Source organism: Kogia breviceps, chromosome 5 (assembly GCF_026419965.1).
Source record: "Kogia breviceps isolate mKogBre1 chromosome 5, mKogBre1 haplotype 1, whole genome shotgun sequence".
Taxonomy (NCBI): Eukaryota; Metazoa; Chordata; class Mammalia; order Artiodactyla; family Physeteridae; genus Kogia; species Kogia breviceps.
Window position 1 is genome coordinate 12,081,725 of NC_081314.1, and position 13,779 is coordinate 12,095,503.

General features: G+C 43.4%; 1 protein-coding gene across 1 annotated transcript in view; it reads right to left on the reverse strand.

Annotated features, from left to right (window-relative positions):
* PLS1 (plastin 1) overlaps positions 1-13,366 on the reverse strand; it is a 105,581-nt gene extending 92,215 nt beyond the window's left edge. The window contains exon 1 of the mRNA XM_067033625.1: positions 13,261-13,366. The gene's annotated coding sequence lies outside the window, so the exon portion shown is untranslated. The remainder of the gene's footprint in view (positions 1-13,260) is intronic.
* Positions 13,367-13,779: the final 413 nt, after the last annotated feature.

The following is a 13,779-nucleotide window of genomic DNA, read 5'->3' on the forward strand; positions in this document are numbered from 1 at the left end:
AGCCTTGAAAACATTATGCTAGGTGAAACAAGCCGGACACAAAAGGCCACACAGTGTCTGATCCCATCTATATGAAATGTCAAGAATATGCAAACCTATAGAGACAGAAAGTAGATTTGTCATTGCCTGAGGAGAGGTTCAGGATGACTAACAGGATCTGAATGACAGGAGCAAACATTTCCAAATAAAGTACTATCCACCATGTTTTTAGAAAAATGAAGACATGAGGAGTGCTAGTGGATATAGGGTGATGAAAATGCCCTAAAACTGACTTATACTTTATTTACTTTGTGGTACGCGGGCCTCTCACCGTTGTGGCCTCTCCCGTTGCGGAGCACAGGCTCCGGACGCGCAGGCTCAGCGGCCATGGCTCACGGGCCCAGCCGCTCCGCGGCACGTGGGATCCTCCCGGACCGGGGCACGAACCCGCGTCCCCTGCATCGGCAGGCGGACTCTCGACCAGTGCGCCACCAGGGAAGCCCTATACTTTAAATGAGTGGATTGTATGGTATGTGAATTATATCTTAATAAACAAAATTGTTAGCTTAAAAAACAACATCATGTACACCAAGAACACTGATGGAACACATTCAATCCTATTCAAGGCAAATATTTTGACATTGTCTGGTTGACATGAAACCTTTAATTTCCCTGAGAAGTCTTCTGTTTGATTTTGTAATACCCTTAGTGTAATGCCTAAGGGCATAACATAATGAAAAGAACCTGTGCACACAGAAGGTTTGAATGAGGCTTTTCAGATTAAATAAGCAAACTATATAAATATAAGGCCTCCCTAAAGTGTGTCTGAGATGTGAAAGAGGATGCAAAAAATATTGCCACTGATATTTAACAATAAATTAACTTACAAAAAATAAGTATCATTGTGTACTCTTTTAGCATACTACCTCTGAATGCAATCATTTCCTCTGAATTACTAGAAAATTACAATGCTTTCAGTTCTTCCATTATTCATTGTCCTGATCCTATGAGAAATGTAATACTCATCTTGCAGAAATATGACAATTAAACTTTAGTCTCCCACAGCACAACACATATCACATAGGTAGGATATAACTCAGTGAAAATTTAGAAAGTTTAATCTTTTTTAGCCTACACAAACCAAACTACTTCGTTCACAATGAAAGAGACAAACTTTTTTCCCATATTAATCAAGTCTAACTTCATTAATGTAGAACTGAATTACTGTTAACATTAGAGAAACTGTAAAACCTAAGGTAGAATAAAGTTACTTTTAGTTCTTGTTTCATTTCATTCAGGTAAAACAGGTATCCAAGCCTCTAGTAGATTAGTGTATTAATATACGTTTCTTTGAGCATCTCTATAAACTACTGTCCTACTCACCTCTAATCTGATTTCTCTTAAAACAGTAAGAAATACTTCAAGAGGAATATAACCTCAATTTATATATGTCACTTTCTTTCAGAGGTGAATGTTTTACGTATAAGCATTACCTACATGTGAAACGTTATTATTATTTAATTCATTTCTGGAATTAGTCTAGAACGCATATGAATCTACAAAGATTCTTATACTTTGAATTCAAGCTATGCAGCTGTCTCCTGGGTAAAGCTGGAGTCTCTCTCAAGATTTACTGTCGGGGGCTTCCCTGGTGGCGCAGTGGTTGAGAGTCTGCCTGCCGATGCAGGGGATACGGGTTCGTGCCCCAGTCCGGGAGGATCCCACATGCCGCGGAGCGGCTGGGCCCGTGAGCCATGGCCACTGAGCCTGTGCATCCGGAGCCTGTGCATCCGGAGCCTGTGCTCCGCAACGGGAGAGGCCACAACAGTGAGAGGCCCGCCTAGCACAAAAAATAAAAATAAAAAAATTTTTTAAAAAAGATTTACTGTCAATAAAACACAGGCCTAGAGTTAGCTGTCTGAAAATAAGGCACCACGGATCTTAAGTCTCTACAGGCAAGTAGAAGCTAGAAAATATTGGGTATGTGGATGGGATGGGGGTGGGTATAGATTCATCCATTCATTCATCCCTTTTCATGTTCCATTCATTCAACAATTTATCAAGTGCCTCCTTGCAGAGCAGGCATTCAGGCAATGAAGATACAAAGTGAAAAAGACACAATTCTGCCCTCAAGAAACTCACACTCTGCATGGCCACAAATATGGCCACAAGAACTTATAACAAAATAAATCTTAGTATTGGAAGATTTTGATCTAACATGCATATTGTATCATTCCTATTTTATCTTATTTAATCCACAACAAAAAAGAAAAACAAAATGCAAACAACAACAAAAACCAAGGTTCAGACAGGCTGAATGACTTGGAGAGTCTCCTACCCACTGAACCTCTCAGCTGTGGCTGAGTCACTCAGCTCTGTCCCACCCACTCACCTCTTCTATTGATAATCAGCTAGCAAGTGAAAATGCTGGGTGGCAACTTCTACTTACGAATCCACCTTTTTTGCTTTTCCCACCACACTGTAGTTTTAGACACATGATTCCTTTTAGGAGACACACACGGAAGATTCTCAAAATCTCCACTGATACACGACTGTCTTTACCATCTGTAGACGTCACCCCAAAAAGGTGAACGGAAGGCCTTAGTACCTTCTATCCCCCAGAGACAAGCTTTTCGAAACCAGTACTCAACAAGTAGAATCTCCCAATGGATAGCTAAAGCATCCCAAAGAGACACCACGTCGCCTCTCACTTTTACCTCTGTAATCCTTCAGCGCTTGAAGTCAGTTTGAAAGCGTCTGTAGAACACCGTGCTTACAGCCTTAGCCTTCACTTTCGAATTCCATCCTCTTCCCAGAACAACCCTGAACAAGTACTATAATCACTTGCCTTGGTGATTTATTTATTTTTATCTTGCTTTTTATAATCTGTCTCTCAGAAATTGAAGTTGGTTGTCCTTTTATATTTTACATATTTTTGAAAGATACAGAAGCCTTTAATATGATGGATTAATTTTTGCAAGTCTGTAAGATGACTGAAATACACATATTAAAAGCAGGGACTTCCCTGGCGGTCCAGTGGTTAGGACTCTGTGCTTTCACTGCTGAGGGCACGGGTTCAATCCCTGGTCGGGTAATTAAGATCCTGCAAGCCAAGCGGCACAGAAAAAAAAAAAAAAAAAAAAAATTAAAATCAGAGCTAGGAAAAAAGCATTTTTAGGTGTTTTTCCAAAAGAATATGAAGCACAGGTCAATACACGGCAAGAAATGGGGTGCCTCCTCTTCCGACGTGTTGGGAGTTAGGAGTAAACCAGAAGTGAAAGAAAGCCGAGATAAACCTGTGACTTCACACGGCCTAAAGAATAAAGTCCAAATCCCGCAACCTCATACTCAAGAGGTTCCACCATCTTCCCAAAACGCTTCTCCAGTCTTATCTCCCTGTGCTTTCCGTAAAGAACTGGAGAACTCAGCACTGGCTGAACCCGCGTTTCCCTGTTGCACCTCTGTTTGGAGGTTCAGTTGCTCCTTTGTCTGGAACACGTCTCCCCATAACTCCCCGGCTGCCCACTCTACCTGGTGAGCACCTGCCTACTTCATATGCTTCCTCCTCCACTATTTTCTTTATGTAGACAAAAGGAAGCCCTCTTATCAGCTGGCTCACAAAGATGGGTAAAACATCAGAAGACAGCATAAATGATCACGCCATCAACTCTGCCCTGCCTGCCCTAATTATTCCAATGGAAAGTGAAACTTCCTCCTTCTCAGACCTATCACGGTTGGTTCCTATCTTTCTTATAGCACTTAGCACCAGCTGCCCTGTACTGGAGCCAGGAATTCATATATCTTAACCTTCCTAGAAGACTGCACGTTTTCTGAGGGGCAAGGAAGGAACTTTCTGCAATTGTGTACATCCTACCTCTGACCTCGGATCTTGCCAGCTATTCCAAAAATACTTATTTTTGAAGTTTAACATTACATCCAGATTAACAAAATAAAATCCAAATACATACTCCTTGAGTTTATTAGTCATTCACGCTTGGTTTGGGTCAACTCCTAACATCTTCTAGCTGATGTCAGCTGTTCAGCTCTCCATAGGTGGAATGTCATACTGGCTGAACCGCAGTTATTTCAAAAATATGGAATACAAGAAAAGGGCTGGTTTCTTGGGAGAACTGGGGGGTTGGGGTCAGGCTGGAGCGGGTAACAAACTTCCAGAGGGCAGCAAAGGGCACAAGGCAGCAACCACTTGGTAAATGAAACTAATTTAAAAAGAAAATAACAATTAAAAAACCCTGTAACAACAGTTTTATGAAGTTAGTACCGTTTCAAAAGAAAACCACTTGTTTCTAGCTCTCCTATCTAACCTACATTACTATATTCTCCTCCCGGGGCTCTCAAAGTGTGATCCCCAGATCGGCAGGCTCAGCATCACCTGGGAACCTGTTGAAATGAAATTCTCCAGCCCGGATGAACTTGTATGCAAAGCAGAAATAGAGACGCAGATGTAGAGAACAAACATATGAATACCAAGGAGGGACCAGAGGTGGTGGTGGGGTGAATTGGGAGACTGGGATTGACATATATACACCACTATGTATAAAATAGGTAACTAGTGAGAACCTACTGTATAACACTGGGAACGCTACTCAGTGCTCTGTGGTGATCTAAATGAGAAGGAAATCTAAAAAGGAGGGGATATATGTATATGTATAACTGATTCACTGTGCTGCACAGCAGAAACTAACACAACACTGTAAAGCAACTATACTCCAATAAAAAAATTTTTTAAAAGAATATAGGAAGAGCAGACATAGGAAGCAGCCTAATATTACTATATTCTCTCTGCTGCTTATTACCCAATCTCTCATTACTCCAGACCCCAGTATAGTTAATAATTCTTTATATTAAATGTTCCCTGCTCAAAAAAATAAAAATAAAATATAGACCTAACTCAAAAGAAAAAAAAAAAAATTCTCCAGCCCCACCCCAGACCTAAAGAATGAGAAACTTGGAGTTGGGACCCACCAACCCGTTTGTTAACAAGCTCTCCAACTGATTCTTATGCCCTATCACCTGTTAGAACACATTAAAGTACCTGCATTTTCCTGAACAGGTCAGCTCCATCCTGTCTCCGTGCTTTTGCTCATGCTGTCCCTTCCCCAAGGAATGCTTTTTCCTCTATCTACTCTCTATAGATTGAACTTGTGCTTTTCTTTTAAGGCTCAGCTCAGAAGTCTTGACATCTTCCTCAACCCACTGAACAGAATGAACTGCCCTCCATTCGGGCTCCCCCAAAGCCTCCTTCTGCCCTTGCTCCTGGTGCCCGCCTGTGTCACAGGCTGTCTGTGTGTCTGCCTCCCCCAGCTGACTGAGAGCCTGGGAGTACATGGACCGTGCCTCACTTACAGTGCTGTCGCAGCCCAGCTCCCTTTCAGCAGTCAAATCCCTTTGATTTTGCAGAGGAAGAGGGAAAAGTATTCTTCTGCAACAAGCCCCTGATTGACCAGGAGAAGGATGCTGAGAGGCATCCAACTCCTCTCTCCACAATGGAGATGAATAAACACCCTGGGGCTTCCCTGGTGGCGCAGTGGTTGAGAGTCCGCCTGCCAATGCAGGGGACAGGGGTTCGTGCCCCGGTCCGGGAAGATGCCACATGCTGCGGAGCGGCTGGGCCCGTGAGCCATGGCCGCTGCTCCTGCGCGTCCGGAGCCTGTGCTCCACTACGGGAGAGGCCACAGCAGGGAGAGGCCCGCGTAACGCAAAAAAAATAAAAAATAAAAATAAATAAATAAATAAACACCCTGTCAAGTGAGATCTGAAGTTTAGGGGGCAGTTGCTGAAGGCACCTTTGGGAACACAGAAATCACTTAAAGAGCTCCATAGTCGAGGTTTAGCCATAAACACATTTAAGATTTTATAAAAGCCAGATGTCAGTTTCATAGAGAAATAATTCCCTCTGGTCAGTAAAAGAAGGACATATGGATTGACTGAAAGAGCACTGTATTTGGGGTAAACTGATGCTCCCTGAGGACAGGGACCCTATATCTGTCTTGGCCATCACTAGGGTCCCAATGCTGAGCCCTAAACTTTTGTCAAATGTTGAAATGAAAAGACACAGATGTGAATTCCATCTCTGCCATTTCCAAGACAGGTAACCTCAGCAGGCAAGTCATTCATTCTCAAAGTCCTGGCCACTTACCAATGAAAGGCAGTGAAGCTGGAAAATTATTATATCGATAAATACCTTACCTCCTCACCTTATAGGTTACTAATTGCTTTCAAATTTAGTATCTTGTTTAATCATCAAACCTGCAGCCTCTCGTCTCATGGGGTCAGAAACAGAATCACAGACTTTGACTTCTCATCCATGGCCCTGATCATAGGCCAACTGATTTCAGATATCTAAACTTCAATTACCCTACGGGGCTCATTTTGATTGAGCAATAAACTTTCAGAGATTCTCAGATTACCTTTTTTCCTCGGATGGTGATCTTGGGTTTAACTTGGGCTGTTTGAGGATAGGAAAAGTGATCAGGCCAATTGCTGCTAGTGCTGTTTTTCCAAAATTAATTCACTTGGCATGACAGCTTTTGCTGAAAAACATCATTCGGTTTTTGTGAGCTGTGTTTCATGCCTGGTACCTCATTGACCTAATAACACTTCAACTCTGAAATAACCGGGCCTCTCTCGGCAATACCCCTTGGACCAAAAGAGTGCCCCAATGACCCTCTGAGGGGAGAGGAAGGAAAAGGAAGACTTGACCAGGACAAAATGCTGAGAGATCTTTCAAGTGCAAGAATTACGGAGTCTTTGAGAACTTTTGATTTGTTCCAATGGTTATAAATACTAACTTGCTATTGAGCTGAAGGTTCAATTATGTACTAATTTGATATTATCATTCCACCAAATTATTGATGAATAGCATTAAAACCCTAAGCAGAGATATTTATCAAACCTCAGAATTAGAGTTTGCATAGATTTTTACCTATAAACAGTACACAGTATATATCAAGGCCAAAAAAAGAAAAAAAACCACAATATAGCCATAAAAGGTGGCATTTAAGATGACAAAGTGAAATGAGACAAAAAGTCTACTTGTGCCTTTGATCATTCACTGTAAACGAGTCCATTCTGAACCCATTTTTCTTTCATTTTAACAATTTAATCTAGATTCTGAGCACCAGCTATGGGAACAAAGTGTGAATGCAGCCAGTACTTTCTGTCTAAGGCATTCAAATTCCCTTGATCAACATCAGTTTTAGGTCACAGACTGTCATGCATCACTTTGGGTTTTACAACTGTGATCCATGGAGATAGGTTTACTCTTTTATTCATGGAATGCAGAGGCCCCATGTGGGAATTCATTGTAGGGGGCAATTAACATGAAATCCTTCTACATACATTTACCATTACCAATGTTTTAAACTCAAATTCAATCCAAATTCTATTTTGGCAGTACTGCTAAAATCTCTTGTTTTTTGGTTCTCTAACAAATTGAAGGGGCTTTCATCATTTTTCTCTTAAATGTTATTTCCTGGGACTGGATCTTTAAACAATTTATTGAGTTTCTCAATAATGAAGTAATTCTGGTTTCCTCTAATACTGAGTTTCTCCTGTCAACCATTCCCCAAAACCTTTTGCTTTTTTGCTTCCACCTTACTAAGATATCCATCCACCTTACGATTAGGAAAAGACAGTTTCTCGTGTTTTCTTTGTGGTTGGCTTGGGTTTTCTGAAGAAGGCATATCTCTGTGCAAATATTCTTGTAGTTTTATAGCTCTGAATTGCTCAAAAAGAAAAATATAGTTTATTATAAAGTTTAAAGTCTCCTTCACAACTGGACTTTATGAACAAATAACACATAACCCTCAGAAAATACTTTCTGATGCAACAAGTGTTTTCAATAAGAGGAAAACTCTCCTCATCAGTCCTCTCTCGCCCTTTCTGTGCCCACAGTATTACTAAAAAGCAACTCGCTTTCACAGAAGCCACACTACATGTTTCTCACCAGAAAAGGCAAGTAGGCACTTTCAGACACAGTAGTACTGAAAAGAAATAAGACGATCAAAGTTAACACAGCCTCACATCTCATGTGATTTTATATGTCAGCAACAGTTCCAGCGATCAAAACGGTATAACCATTTTATAACCAATAAACCGGTAGGCATCACAAAGGCCTCTCTCTCCCTGATTTTCATCAAAAGGTTGACTTGGATTTTTGGATGTTGAAACACGTAACAGGTAAGGGCCTGAAGCAGGCGGCAGCCTTTCCTTTCACGTCCAGAGACAGGCCCTGAGAATGCAAAGAACCAGCACAGAGGCAGAAGCAGGAAACGGACAACAGGGGCTCAGGCAGCACAGGGAGGAGAGGAGCATCCTCAGCTGGATTCTATTCTGAGATTCCCATGAGAGAGTAATGTGGTTCACCAAGCAGGGAGGTACGGGACATTTTCTCACAGCCAAGTCAGCCGGTCAAGGCGGAGGCCTGCCAGCCCTGCCTCTAAATCACTTGTCTCTGACCTGGGGCCTTCCCTGAGGTATCGACACCCGCCTCCAACTGCAACGTGTCCACACTGACGTCAGAACTCCCTGAACTGAAGGATTCCGGAGGAAGTGTCCAGGTTTGGAGTCAGCCTGGGGGTTCTGACCACAGTTCAAAGATCTGAGATCAGGGTTAGGGTCAGGACCCACAGATCTTCCAGGAGCTCCCAACGGTGGATCCTGCCACCCCAGGTGAAAAAATCCTAATGAACTGTTCACCCTAGAGTCCTTAGGCTTATACACAAGGTGAGTGTCTCACCCCCCAACTCCAGAGGCATCTCCTGGATCCCTACCAACTCACCTCCATCACCCCAAAAGAGCTTTATGGTGCACCCAGAGAAAGAGCTGCTGTCTCTGCCTCCAGGAAGGCTTCAAGGGTGAAAAGGAGATAAAGACTGAGTGGAATAATTTTAAAAACAAAACCCAGAAAGATTCACCACTGTTGTTTTGTTTCTCTTATGAAAGTCTGGCTCAAAGAACGTTGGGAGTGTCACCCGATAAAATTTGTAGCCATTCTAAGCATCTGTTAGGGTTACCACATTTATCCGTTTTGCATGTTGTTAAGCTATTTGATTAAGTTACTTTAGCTCTCAGTGCCTGAAGTCAGGTGGGCCTGGGATCCAAGCTCAGTTCAGTCACTTGTCCATGATGTGACCTCAGAAATGTGATTTTTACCTAAGTCTCAGTTTTCTTGGCTGTAAAATAGGAATAACTTTTGCACCAACTTCATCGGATGGTCTGTAGAGATTCAACGACATATTGCTTGTAAAGTGTTTAGTACAGTGTCTGATCCATGGAAAACATTTTAAAATACTAGCTACTAATATTACTATTATTATTTGGAGAAAGTTACATAGTACAGTCATTTCACACAGGGTTATGCTACATTACTCTGGAATTTAATACCTGGGCGTTAAGTGTATGTGACATTAACTTCAACATACTGCTTGATCTTGCATTTCACTGTCCAATCAATTTGGACTAACATCAAGATAAAAAAAAAAAAAAGTAATTCCTCTATACTTAGCCAACCCTTCCCTGCACCCCCACCCCCAGTAATCATCTCTCAAACTCCGTATATCCTCCCAAGTGTTCTCTCTTCTTGACTCATAGGAAGAGGCATCACTGCCAGTTGAAGATGGTGATCAACTACGGTGTGATGGTGTGCTCCAACAGCTCCCTCAGTGCTGTGTGCAGCTCCGTGAAAAGGCTGTGTTTTGATTTGCAAAACGGCTATTTGCAACATCTGTTCCAAGTAAACAAATATACCAAACTACTTCTTGATCCAGGATTTGGGGTTTGGAAGCCCTGCCTTCTGTCTTGTTTCTCCAGGTGGAGAGTCTGATCACAATTCTCTCTCTCTCAAGCTTACCTCACGTTCCTGGGTCATAAACACCACGGCCATCACTCACTACCTCCCGGTAGTGTGAAATATCTCTCCCAAATACACTCTCAGTCCACGGACTTGGGGCCCACCCGTTTGTATCTTCTGCCACTGACAAGCTAAGCTACCATGTCCTTTCCAGACTCCTCCTCGACTCCAGATCCCCAGGTCGGCAGCCTTGCCCCTCATTCAACCTTGAACTGGCCAGTCATCCTTTGTGTGTCATCTCTTCCAATGACACAGACATCCTCCCATTGGCCACCAAGTTCCCCTCTTTAGATTGGGTCTCTGAGGGCTTTTGATCCACAGGACATCTCCAACTCAAATTAATCTTGGGGTCACCAATCTTGAAAAGTTAGGGACTAGTAGCGATGAAACTAGGGCAGAGGCTCTGGCTAAACCACGAACTAGCTTAGCTAAGCACATCTCAGCTCCACCTCTACATCATGAGGGGATGGTCTGGATAAAGTGCTACCTTATAGCTCTGAGATCCTAAACTCCCACCCTCCCCATGTCAAAATACACTTGTTTGTTTATTTATTAATGCAATAATTATTGAGTATCTAATACTGCAAAACTACATGCCTGGCACTGTGAGAGATTAAAGGTCATCTTCCAAAGAACTTATCATCTAGAACAGCAAATGAAACAACCACATCAACAACTGTAAGAAACAGAAAGAGATAATGTCACCGTTGGAGGTTATTTATAAAAGAAAAAGAACATTACCAACACCCCAAACCTGAAGCTAAAGCCACTTTCAGAGTATCTTTTCTTCTCTGCATCTAGTTTCTGGCAACGCGGCACGCGGGATCTTAGCTCCTCGACCAGGGATTGAACCAGTGCCCCCTGCAGTGGAAGCTCAGAGCCTTAACCACAGGATTGCCAGGGAAGTCCCAGCATCTAATCTCTTACAGATGCTTTCCCCTTTACAACACTTCTCACATCTGTGCTCTCCACTCTGCACTTAGAATCACATGCTTAAGTCCAGGCCTTAGGCAACTCTCCTCTGTCATGATTTGACTCCTGTCCCCAGAACTGCCCTAAATGATCCATCATGACCTCTCATGAAGATATGAGAATCATCCCATCAGGCTGGTTTGACTTGGCCACTGTCTTGCTATAGCTCTAAGGTGGCCTCCTTCATTTCACAGAACATCCACATCAAATCCCTTCACCAAGCCGTCCCTACTTTACTTCCTCCCTCCCACAAACAGTACCAGGAACATTACTGGTGCTTAGTTCTGGGTGGGATGTCTTAAGTCACAGGCTTGAAGCTCCAAGAGCTTACCCACACTGGTCAGGAAGTTAGGTTATGTACTAAAATTCAACAATCCGGGATACTAAAGATGAGGGATACTAGCACAGGCAACAGTAATAAACGTTAGAGGGTTCAGAAGGGGGAGAGCTACTTTCTGGCTGCAGTAATCAAGGAAGGCTTCTAGGAAGAGGCGCACCCGAGCTACACCTTGCAGCATACGCAGGACTTCAACATGGAGGGAGGCAAACAAACATTCTGAGGCAAGGAAGGAGGGCGGTTGCAAGACCAGCCAATTGTTAGGTGGGGCTTGAATGAAAGGGTACTCTTTGAAAGGAGTTTACAAGGTACTAGCAAGCTTAGTAGCAGGAATAGCTAATCTTCTGCCTAAGCCAGATGACAAAGTATAAGGAGGTAGAAGAGAAAAAGAAAGTGTAATAATCTAACCAAACTCTGAGTATCGGCAGGGGATGGGAAAAAGAGCCCTGCAAATCAGAAAAGCTGAGGCCTGGGCCCAGCTTTGCCAAGGAGGGGCTCCAGCAGCCACAGCAAGTCATTTAACCTCCTTGGTTTCGGTTTTCTCATTTGTAAACTGAAGCAGCTGAACTGGCTGACCTCGAAGGTCTCCACAGGCCAAAACTAAACCAACTGTATATTATTTCTGCCATTAAAACATTCATCATGGGCAGGGGCGGGGGCAGGAGGGGTGAAGGAAAAGGCAGATATCTGTATTCCCTTTCCATATAGGTTTCTCCTCCTGAACTAGAAATTTTTTTCCCTAAAGTTATTAAGTCTATGTACATGCCTCCCATGTCATAAATTTAACACTTAAAGAATGTTCAGTGTGTGGTCCCCAAATTTTGATTATGGCTTACAGGTTATCCAAGAAATTTGTACAGCATAACCTTAACCTCATACACGCGTTTCCAATACCGCAGCCCCACGGTAAAATATCTCCGTGAACTATTGAATGTGCCAGGGTAAATAAAGGGGAAAAAAGTGAGAATTCTGTTACTCATCTAAAAGACCGCTTCCCGACATGGATGGATCTAGAGATTGTCATTTTGAGTGAAGTCAGACAGAGAGAGACAAATATGATATCACTTAAATGTGAAATCTAAAAAAATTGGTACAAATGAACTTATTTACAAAACAGAAATAGAGTCACAGATGTAGAAAACAAACTTATGGTAACTAAGTGGTAAGGGGGGGAGGGATAAATTGGGAGATTGGAACTGAGATATATACACTACTATATATAAAATAGATAATAAGAACCTACTGTATAGTATAGCACCGGGAACTCTACTCAGTACTCTTTAATGACCTATGTGGGAAAGGAATCTATAAAAGAGTGGATATATGTACATGTGGAGCTGTTTCACTTTGCTGTACAGCAGAAACTAGCACAACATCGTAAATCAACTCTACTCCAATAAAAATTAATTTTAAAAAATAAAATAAAAGACCGCTTCCTTTTAAGACCAAATGATGCCTGAAATAACAGTAATGTAGAAAAGTAAGGGGGGAGAATCTTCAACTTTACGAAGTCTCTACTTCAAAATGCAGCTGAAATGGAGAAGGTTTGGGGCACTGAAATGCGCTGAAAGTTGGCTTTTTTTTTTTTTTTTTTTAATGCCGCGTCCAGGGGCCCCCTGCTCCAGGAAAGGCACCAAAACCAGAAACCACGGATGCTGATTTCACTCCAGTCCTACTGATCCTACACACCAAAAGACCAAAGGCAAATAAACCAGTCACAGAAGTCCAGCGAAAACAGGCTGGATCAGAAAGCCTCATCAGCGGCCACTCAAAGTTTAAAAGAGAGGAAACTAGAAAAGTTAACGAAATGCCTAACTTCATGCAGAGAATCATAATGCAGTTCTCAGGCTTACTGTGTAAATAGCAGAAATACACGAGTTAACACCTGCCCGCACTACACGCTGCCCAGACTGAGAAGGAGCGCGCCCTGAGGTCGGCGGGCGCCGCACCGCACAGCGGACGCCGGGAGCCACCTCTCCAGCGAGGGAAACCCGGAGAGACTCCCCCTGGAGCCGCCGCGGAGCGCCCGCGACGACGTAAAGCTTTGTTTTCTGCCTGTCGGTTCAGCCTTCCTCTCGGACCCCACCGCCGCGCCGCGTACCTGCCCTCCAGCCCGCAGCTCCCGCTCGCGATTCAGGAACCCGCAGGTCGGTTCTGCGGCTACCTGGCCGCGCCCGCCTAACTGCTGCGTTCGCGCCACTACGCATGCCCGGCCGGCACCCGGGTCAGCAAACTCGAAATCCACTTGCCGGGTTTTGGTTGCGGCTCCCAGGGGAAATGACCCGAGGCCAAGAGCTGAAGTGGAGCTGCAGGTGCTGGGAGAGGAGAGCGGGGAGTGGTGGAGGGGCGCTCAGGCAACCTTATCCTTACTGCCCAAAGCTACCCAGGACGCACCTTCCTCCAAGCCTAAAGATGACCATCTACACAATCGGAATGATCTTAGCACAGTGCTTCTCAAACTTGAGTGTGGATCTGAAGCACGTGGAGGGCTTGTTGAAACACAGTTCCCACACTCAAGAGCTCAGATTCAAGTAGATCTAGGATGAGGCCCGACCATTTGCATGCATAACATTTTCACAGGGGAAACAGGTACTTCTAATTCGGATACCACACGTTGCGA